Source organism: Gavialis gangeticus, unplaced genomic scaffold (genome assembly GCF_001723915.1).
Source record: "Gavialis gangeticus isolate Ggan-Ray unplaced genomic scaffold, GavGan_comp1, whole genome shotgun sequence".
In the NCBI taxonomy this organism is placed as follows: domain Eukaryota; kingdom Metazoa; phylum Chordata; order Crocodylia; family Gavialidae; genus Gavialis; species Gavialis gangeticus.
The window spans coordinates 53523052-53532454 of record NW_017729032.1 but is presented as its reverse complement, the minus strand read 5'-3'; positions in this window follow the sequence as shown (position 1 = coordinate 53532454).

Sequence of the window (9403 nt, the reverse complement as noted above, 5' to 3'; positions counted from 1 at the left end):
CTGAAAGAGAGGATACCAGCACAACAGATCTGAAAACAGAGCCATAACCAACTGAAGAGGATCACTGTAATGAAACAGTAACATTTGTCTACTTCAGGTACAGCTGGTTCACTGGGGATATATTTCAATTTGGTGGAAGTGATTTCTGAAGCACCTGGTCCTGCCTGTTTTGGGGCCTGTGTTCAGTCCATACCTTAAAGCAAAGTACCACCCAAACAAAATGAAATCCTAACTATGTCCAACTCACTTGCATCCACTAACATGTTTCAAACTCAGAAATAAGCCAGTAAGAATGCTCATGGGCATCCTGCTAAGACTTTTTCAATCTTGGAGACCAAGATCTTCAGAGAGGACATAGATGGATGTCTCTGGGTAGCCTTGTTGATATATTTCTGGCTTTGCAGAAGCCTATACTTATCATTTAGAAGACTGGATTATAGTCCAACTGACACTTTTTTCTGTTTTTGTTTGATTTTTGTTTCTATATGACACATCTTCCTTTAGTCTTTTTTGTAAGCTCCACACCAAATCTCAGGAATAAATGATGGGGAAAGTTTTTTTTTTTCCCTTGTGGACCAAACGTCTCACTGTACTAGTTTACATTCTGCCAATCCCTGGGATTCTCTAACACTGATTCTCTTTAAGAAGCAAAGGAGTGTTGTCTAGTTGTAAAATGACCCTTTTCTTCATCAAATAAACTCAGTGAGCACAAACCCATTTTGAAAAATTGCTCTGACTTAGCATAACATGTAGTAGAGTTCAATAGACTTGCCATAACATCACATTGCTGAGACCACTTACTAATACATGCTGAAATTTTAGCCCTGTGGGCTGGATGAGAGGTGTATGGTTGGTCCATGGGCTGGATTCCACGTGGAGTTGGTGCGTGGGGTCTGTCCATGATCCCAAACCAGCACCAGCCTGATCTGGCCGCATGCCAGCCTAATCCTGCACAAGGCTGATCTGGCCACAGGTTGACCTGATCCCATATGCCTGGATCTGGCAATGTGCCGGCCTGATTGCACATACCTGGATCTAGCCATGTGCTGAGGCAATCTGGTGCACAGGGCCAAGTTATCCAGCCTGTGAGGCTTCCCACAATTCTGGAAATTTGGCAGCAGAGGAGTGGCAATTAATGCTGCCAATTCACACTGGTCTCCTGCCATCAAATTTCCAGACCCTTGGCAAACCCCACAGGCTGGATAAATCCTTTCCATGGGTCAGATCTAGCCTGTGGGCTGGGTTTGGGAACCTCTAGACTAGAATTTTAAATTCTGTGAACTATTGTGATAAAACTCATATACTATGTGGTCGGCTGTACAACATTTAAGAAACCACATCATTAATAATTAGTAGTTTGATCTGTATGCCCTTACACTTCCCAAGTTGTTTTTTTACCATGTATTGTACTTGTCTACTGCCAAGAAGAAAATGATTACCACTATAAAAATCTGCAGTATAAAAACTTGGAAGAGTGACCATTATCCTGTCTACCCTTTAACGAATCCAAGGAAGTGTGTGCATACTGGAAGTGGGGAGGAGGGGGCAGAGGAGAAGGGGTTCTAGTTGCAGTGCAAGAAAAGATAGTAGCTAAAGGAAAAGTGAATGTGTCCTTCCAAGTAAAATTGCTAGCAATTATAGCTTGTAAATAGTGTGCAACTTAAAGATACGGGCATTTGCCAATTCATTTGGGAGAAAGAGGAAAACAATGAAGAAATATTCACTGGATGACTTGGACCCTGTAGTTTCCAAAATAAATGTACTGAGGAATCCCTGATTCTTTACTAAATGGAGCAATGCTAAATGAGTCAGTTAAGATTTTCCAAGGCAGCTTAAGCATTGCTGAACAATTTGTGGTAATTCAACCCTGACTGATGCATGTTAAATCTCATCACAGAATTGATGAACTTGGCATATAAGGGGAAAAGTCCCTCTTGGCTGACACTGAAGCTGCCAACATTTTCAAAGTAAATTTTCAGCGGCTTTGATGCCTTTGATTTGTTTCCTGACTGGGTCTGTAATATCTATGGCTGATCTCTTTTGAAAGTGTTTCCTTAACTCATTGATTTGGGTCATGTTGTATCCAGCATGGGAGGACAAGAAAGGGAAGGAAAGGAAGGAGGTATATTTCTGTAGGAACTTAGCACCAGGACTGCAACCAGTTAAAACTGCCAGGGGCAACTACCTCAAAGGGAAAAATGGGGCTAGCTGAAGATGAATCTGCAAAGACTCAGCACTATATTCATAAAGGATCTCTTCAGCACAACCAAAATCCTGGACTGGGGCCCAGGTGTGCCAAAAACTGAGGGCCTACTTTGCAAAAATCTGAGCCATCCAGGGGCAGTTGGTCCTGGTCCACACCATCGTGTGCTACTTTTTCAGGTGTCTGAAACACATCTGGCATGAATATCCCCTGATGGAGTACACCTATATAGGTTGTCTGGGGAGGCAAATGATTGACTCTAAAGCCAGCTCTGGTGCCCTATATAACCAAATACAAAAAGGGAAACACACTGTGTAAGACTGCCTCTACAGAGGTTTCGGGAAATCCTACTCGAATGCAGCCTGTTTTGACCAGAGCTTTAGATCTAGAATGGTCAATTCGGATTTTGTGCATCTCTGGTGATGTTTAGATCTGACTGCCTCTGTAATCTTAAAGATGTCAAACCAGGCAAGTTGGCTTTAGGAAGGAGTACAGGATCTTCCATGCTGGCTAATAGGGCAGGACTAGAAATATCAATTAGTACTCCTGCAAGAAGAATCTGGCACTTCAGCCCCTGCAACTCTGCCAGATGATAGTCTCAAAAGACAGGGGTTAGACCCTTCATAATTCTATCCATCCTATCTTCTTTGGCAGTTATAATAACTGGTGCCTTAGAAAAGGGACTCAAGGATACAGGTTTATCTGGTGGATATGGGCTATGCTATTTGTTTTCCCAAGACTATTTACTCATAAAATACTGTAGCTCCCACATATTATTTGTCCATTTTTCCCACATTAGCCTTCCTGTAGATGTCCCCTTGACCAGGCAACTTGTTTTATGTTTCAAGTGCTTACATATCTCTGAGCACTTTTGATGGTAGATTTCCAACTGCTATTCCCAAACTAATGATTTGGTAAAAAAGGTTCAACAGGAGTATATTAGATTTAATTAAACAATACTGAGAGGTGCAGGCCACATATCATCACAGTGTTCTATAGCATGCCATCCAGATGGCAGGAATAATAGACCACCCTGGCCACTTTGTCAGTGGATGTGTTTAAATGTGAAATTAATGCAACAAAATAAACTCTGGCGCATATTGCACTTGAGTTAATTGCTCCCACATGCCCCCAGAACTGCAGCACATTAAGGTGGATCAGAGCAGCTCCAGCTGGCAGGGGGCTGGTGGGGGTCAGCCTGCCAGCTGGAGCATTGCTTTGACCGGGATCAACGTGATGAGAGGGGCTGACTGGGGCATGAAGGTGCTTCAATGTGGGGCTGGCTAGCTGGCAGGCAGCTCCTGCACTGAAGCACTCTCATGTCCCAGCCAGCCCCGTTGGCATCTACATATGCATTGCTGTGCACTAAAGAAGGCCACCATAGGATAGTTCTTGTGTTTACAAGTACTAATCTATGGCTGAGTTAATTAGATTACTGAAAACTAACAGGACCACACTTGTAGATGCTTAGAATTTACTGTGTAGGTAATTAGGCAGGTCTGCAGTAAACATCTTGTGTAGATGCACCCAGTAGTAAATTATTCAACAATCTGGGGCACATCCCTATGACAAAGGAACAAGGAGCAGGGAATTTAGACCAGGAGATCATCTCATGAGTAAGTTCTTGGTGAAGTGGCAAGACTCCTATAAAATGCTTTGGTGAGTAGTTTCTGTAGACTATGAAGCTTGCTACTGTAACAAATGAAGCAAAGGCAAATGCACCCTGATGGGTATAGTAGGACCTATTCATTCACTACAAGAAAGGTAAAGAGGATCTGGTACCCCAGATTTTTGAGCCTTTGAGTTTTGATGGAGTCCTGCTAAGGGTGGATCTAGTGTGAACTGTCACATAAAAAGGATGAGCAAGCACATAGCAAAGGCCCCCTGAAAACCTATAAAGACATATTCTCCTGGCCGCCCTTGCCAGTGATACACTACATCTATATAGCTTCAAAGGCCAAATGGATTCAGAAATCCTGTCAGGTCCTGAAGGTGGCACTAATTAAGGAGGGCAAAGACAGTGTTAAGACTGGGGTTAACTGACACATTCTGTAGCTTTTGATATAGTCCTGTATCAGAATCTGAGAGGTCATTCACTTCTGCATAGATTTGTGACAGAAGTGGCATTTCATGCTTTCTTCTGTACACGAAAGTCCAGGCAAGGGATATAAGGACAAGGTATATAAGCAAATTCCTCTCCCCTGCTTTCCTATCTTCATAAGTTTATTCCATTTTGTCATTAACTATTTGTATTTCAAAGAGCTGCAGCCACTTTCCAAAGGTTGATGGACTAGGTATTAAATGTTATGTTCTCACTGGACATTTATAAATGTACTCTGTGAGTGGGAGAGGGGAACTTTAATTAGAGTGGTTCTGAGAGCCGCTCAAATTAAAGCGTCCGGAGCGTCATGTATATCAGTGTCCCTGTTTGAAAAAGTGGTGGTGGGAGTGCTTTAACTAAAGCTCATTCAATGAGCTTTAGTTAAAGCACCTGCCAACATTTTTCAGTGTGGGGATGCTGACAAATGTGATGCTGTAGTCTGCTGGAGTGCAATAATTACCATGCTCCACCAGACTCGATTAATTACTCGAGTAACTACAGTATGTCGGAGCAGCCTCACTGCACATCTATAGGCTCCCACTTTGACTGTATAGTTGCTTGTTAGACAATGTAATGATTTCTAGTCAGAAATGATTCACACAACTTTGGAATTTAGTCACAATCCTGAAGTCCCTACATGAAGCAAAATCTCATGGCAAAACCAAGGGACTGTAAGATGGAAAAGCTGGAGTCTCAGGGTATTTGTTAGGGAATGCAAAGATATAACCCCAGGTTGATGAGTTTGAAATAATGACCAGTGGGTCAATTCCAAGAAAAAATAAAGATGTATGGTTCTTCTCGAACTCATTACAGATGGTCTCTGACATATTTTGCCCCACTGGTAGTACTACTTGACCTTGTCAAGAAGTACAGATTATGACAAATTATAAGATTGCTTCAGTGTGACTCGGAAGGCAAATACATTATAGACTGTGAATCAGTTTTGTGTGACTTTATGTAACAGATTTTTTGACAAATCAAACCCTCATATGAAGCTATGAGCACAGAAAACCAGAGAGAGGATTTCCTGCTGTTGTTGTGAAAACCGTGTATTTTATTCATCCTAAATCCCTTTAAAGAAACCTTACTGAAGGTGCAGCAATGAACCATCCCAATGCACAGGAAAACTAGCAAGTATGGCAGAAGACCAGCTTGACTTACTAGGGAAAACTTCAGTGACCTAAAACAGAAAAAGGAAGCTTACAAGAAGTGGAACCTTGGACTAAGGAGTGCCCAGGGGCCAGTTTTGTTCAGTATCCTCATCAGTGACCTGGAAGAAGGGATGGAGTGGACCCTCATGAAGTTGGCAGATGACACCAGCCTGGGGGGAGTAGTAGATACATTGGAAGGTAGGGCTCTGTGCTCTGTCCCACCAAAGTAGATACATGAGTAGGATTATGAGTATTGCTCTGACATGCAGGGATGAAGTCAGAAATGCCGAAGTGCAATTGGAGTTGCAGCTAGCAAGGGACAAGAACAGGAAGCGTTCCTACAAATGTGTGAGCAACAAGAGGAAGATCAGGGGAAGTGTGGTGAAAAAACAGGTTAGAAACTATTTAGAAAAGTTGGATGTGTACAAGTCCATGGGCTCCAATACAATGCACCCATGGGTGCTGAAGGAGTTGGCCGATGTGATTTCAGAGCCACTGGCCATTATCATTGAAAACTTATGGTGACTGGGAGAGGTCCCAGATTATTGGAAAAGGGCAAATATAATGCCCATCTTTAAGAAACAGAGAGAAGGAAGATCCAGGTAACTACAGACCAGTCAGCCTCAACTCAGTCCCTGGAATAGTCATGGACCAGATCCTCAAAGAATCCATTTCTAAGCACTTGGAGGAGAAGAGGGAGAATAGAAACAGTCAGCATGGAGTCACCAAGGGCTAGGCATGCCTGAGTAACCTGAATGCCTTCTATGATTAAATGACTGGCTCTGTTGATGTGGGGAGATCAATGGATGTGATACACCTTGTCTTCAGCAAGTTTTGGGGGTGTTGGTTAAAGCTGTTTGTCTAAGGACACAGGCAAACAAGGTTCTTTGGGTAGATGTAATCTCTTGTATTAGACCAACTAAATAGTTGGAAAAATTGTTCTTTACAAGCTTTCAGGCACAAACCTTCTATTTTATTTCATCCAAGAGACTACATAAAAGCCAGCAGACTCTCCCTATGCCTGAAGAAGGGTGTTTGTGCCCAAAAGATTGTAAAGAACAATTTTTCCAACTATTTTGTTGGTCTAATAAAAGATATTACATCTACCCAAAGAACTTTGCCTTGACTTTAGCAAGGCTTTTGATACAGTCTCCCACAGCATTCCTGCAAGCAAGCTAAGGAAGTCTGGGTTGAATGAATGGGCTGCAAGGTGGACAAAATACTGGCTGGAGCATTAGGCTCTGAGGGTAGTAGTCAATGGCTTGATGTCTAGTTGGAAGCTGGTATCAAGTGGAGTGCCCCAGGAGCCACTTTTGTTCGGTATCCTTATCAGCGACCTGGGAGAAGGGATGGAGTGGACCCTCATCAGGTTGGCAGATGACACCTACCTGGGGGCAATGGTAGATATAGTGGAAGGTAAGGCTCTATGTTCTATCCTACCAAAGTAGATACATTGGAAGGTAGGATTTGGAAAGACCTTGATAAATTGGAAGACTGGACCAAAAGAAATCTCATGAGGTTCAATAAGGAGTAATGCAAAGTGCTGCACTTAGGATGGAATGATCCTATGCACTGGTATAGGCTGGGAACTGACTGGCTCTGGAGACAGCTCTGGAGAAAAGGACCTGGGGGTTACAGTGGACAATAAGCTGAATATGAGCCAACAGTTTGCACTTGTTGCAAGAAAGGCTAACAGCATACTGAGCTGCATTAATAGGCACATTGCCATCAGATTGAGGGAAGTGATTCTTCCCCTCTATTCAGGACTGGGGAGGCCACATCTGGAATACAGTGTCCAATTTGGGCCCCCACTATAGAAAGGATGTAGACAAATTGGTGGGAGTCCAGCAATGGGCAACAAAAATGGTTAGAGGGCTGAGGCACATGGTTTATGAGTAAAGGCTGGGGGAACTGGGCTTATTTAGTTTGGGAAAGAGAAGACAGGGAATAGCAGCCTTCAAGTACCTAAAGGGTGGTTACAAAGAAGATGGAGCTAGACTGTTCTTAGTGTGGAAGATAACAAAATAAGGAGCAATGTTGCAGGAAGGGAAGTTTAGGTTAGGTATTAAGAAATCTTTCTCAGGGAGAGGGTAGTGAATCATTGGAACAGGTTACCCAGAGAGGCTGTTCTGGAATCTTCGTCCTTGGAGGTTTTTAAGATCTGGCTAGATAAAGCCTTGGCTGGGATAATTTAGTTGATGATGGTCCTTCTTCAAGCAGGTGGTTGAATTAAATGACTTCCTGATGTTCCTTCCAACTCTAATTTTGTGATTGTAAATGAACATTAATAAAACAAAGCATGATAGCAGAGAAAGTTTATTTTTATTACATTTTGAAATTGTAGTTTCTTTTAGTAGCATAACTGGATGCTTGAATGCCTTAGTTACGCAGGCTAGTGGTGGGAGGCAATAGCCAAGCCAGCTGCACAGCTGCTTCTATTTTTGAACTCCCAGCCAGGGTCTGTACCAGAGGGCTGGTGCCCCAGTTTCCTCCTCTTCATTATGGTAGTATTACTTTGTTGAGCATGTGTCTATGATCATGTGGTCTCCTCTGTACTGTAGGGAACTTTCTTTAGTGATGCTAAGTATTATGCATGAGGGACATGAAAGGAGTCATGTTAAAAGTCTAAGAAAGTGTTATTGTTGTATTGCACTGCTTGATTTTCATGTTAGACGCCATCTTATCCATTGTTCCAGACAGAGCATCACTAATAAAAACAAAGCAGTAATTTTCCTTGTACTTCTTTGTGCTATGTGCCATATTGAAGCATAGCCATGCTTTATGAATGACTCTGGCAGAGATCTGTGGTTAAAATCATTTAAACTATGATTCTTGTTTTAAGGGACCATGTTATCAGAAACACCAGCGTTTTCTATACATAAGATACTGAATCATTAGAGCTCTCCTGTGTAACTTCATTGTCACTTGACTTCAAGAATTCATATATTGTATGGGACAATTCAACTGCAAGCTAATTCACATATAGCTGGATAAGTTTGTGGCAACAACTGGTGAAAGATACATTTGTTTCACCATTGTTTGTCACTAAGTAATGATGCCTCTAATACAGGGATGGGCAAAATACAACCCATGGAGGGCTGCTGGCCTGCAGAGGGGCTTTGTCTGGCCCATGGTGGGTCCCTCAGCCTTCCTGGCCCAAGCACCACCCGCCTGAGCTGTGTCCTGGAGCTCCCTGGTCACCCAGCGGGGCTGGGGCAGCTCCACAGCTGGACTACCTTCCTAGGCAGCCCAGGTGGTGGTGCCTTCTTCTGGCTGTTGCTGCTGCCAGCCCTAGCCCTGTGGTACCAGTGGGGACCTGTGCTGCACAGCCCCAACCCTGCACACCCCATGCCTGCTCCAGGCTCAACAGTGGTAGTGTAGGACTGAAGCTGTTGCTCAGTGAAGGTGAAAAGTAACCCCCACCTTGCTGCTGCCAGCTGTTCCTGCTGCAGCCACCTGGAGCCTGTGCTGTATTGCCCTGTGTCTACTCTGTGCTACCACTGCTGCCCCACAGGGCAGCCTGGAGGTGGAGGTGATGGCAGTGTAGATGCAGAGCAGCCCAGTGTGGGTTCCAGGTGGCTGCAGCAGGAATGGCCAGCAGTGGCAAGGGGGAGGGGCTGCTTTTCCCTTGCACTAGGCAATGGCTTCTATCCTGCATTGCCACTGCTGAGCCTGGGTGGGTGAGTCTGGAGCAGGCGTGGGGCATTTGGAGTCAGGTCTGCGCAATACAGGTCCATGGTGGTATGGCGGGGCTGGAGCTGGCAGCGGCCAAAGCTGGAAGGAGCTGCTGCAACCTGGGCTACCTAGAAAGGTAGTCCAGCTGCAGAGCCACCCCAGCCCCTCTGTGTGCCCAGGGAGTGGCAGGCCATGCCACACCATGGGTGGTTGGAGTGAAGCAGGCACAGGGAAGGCTAGATCAGGGGTGTGCCCAGATTCCAGCTCATCCAC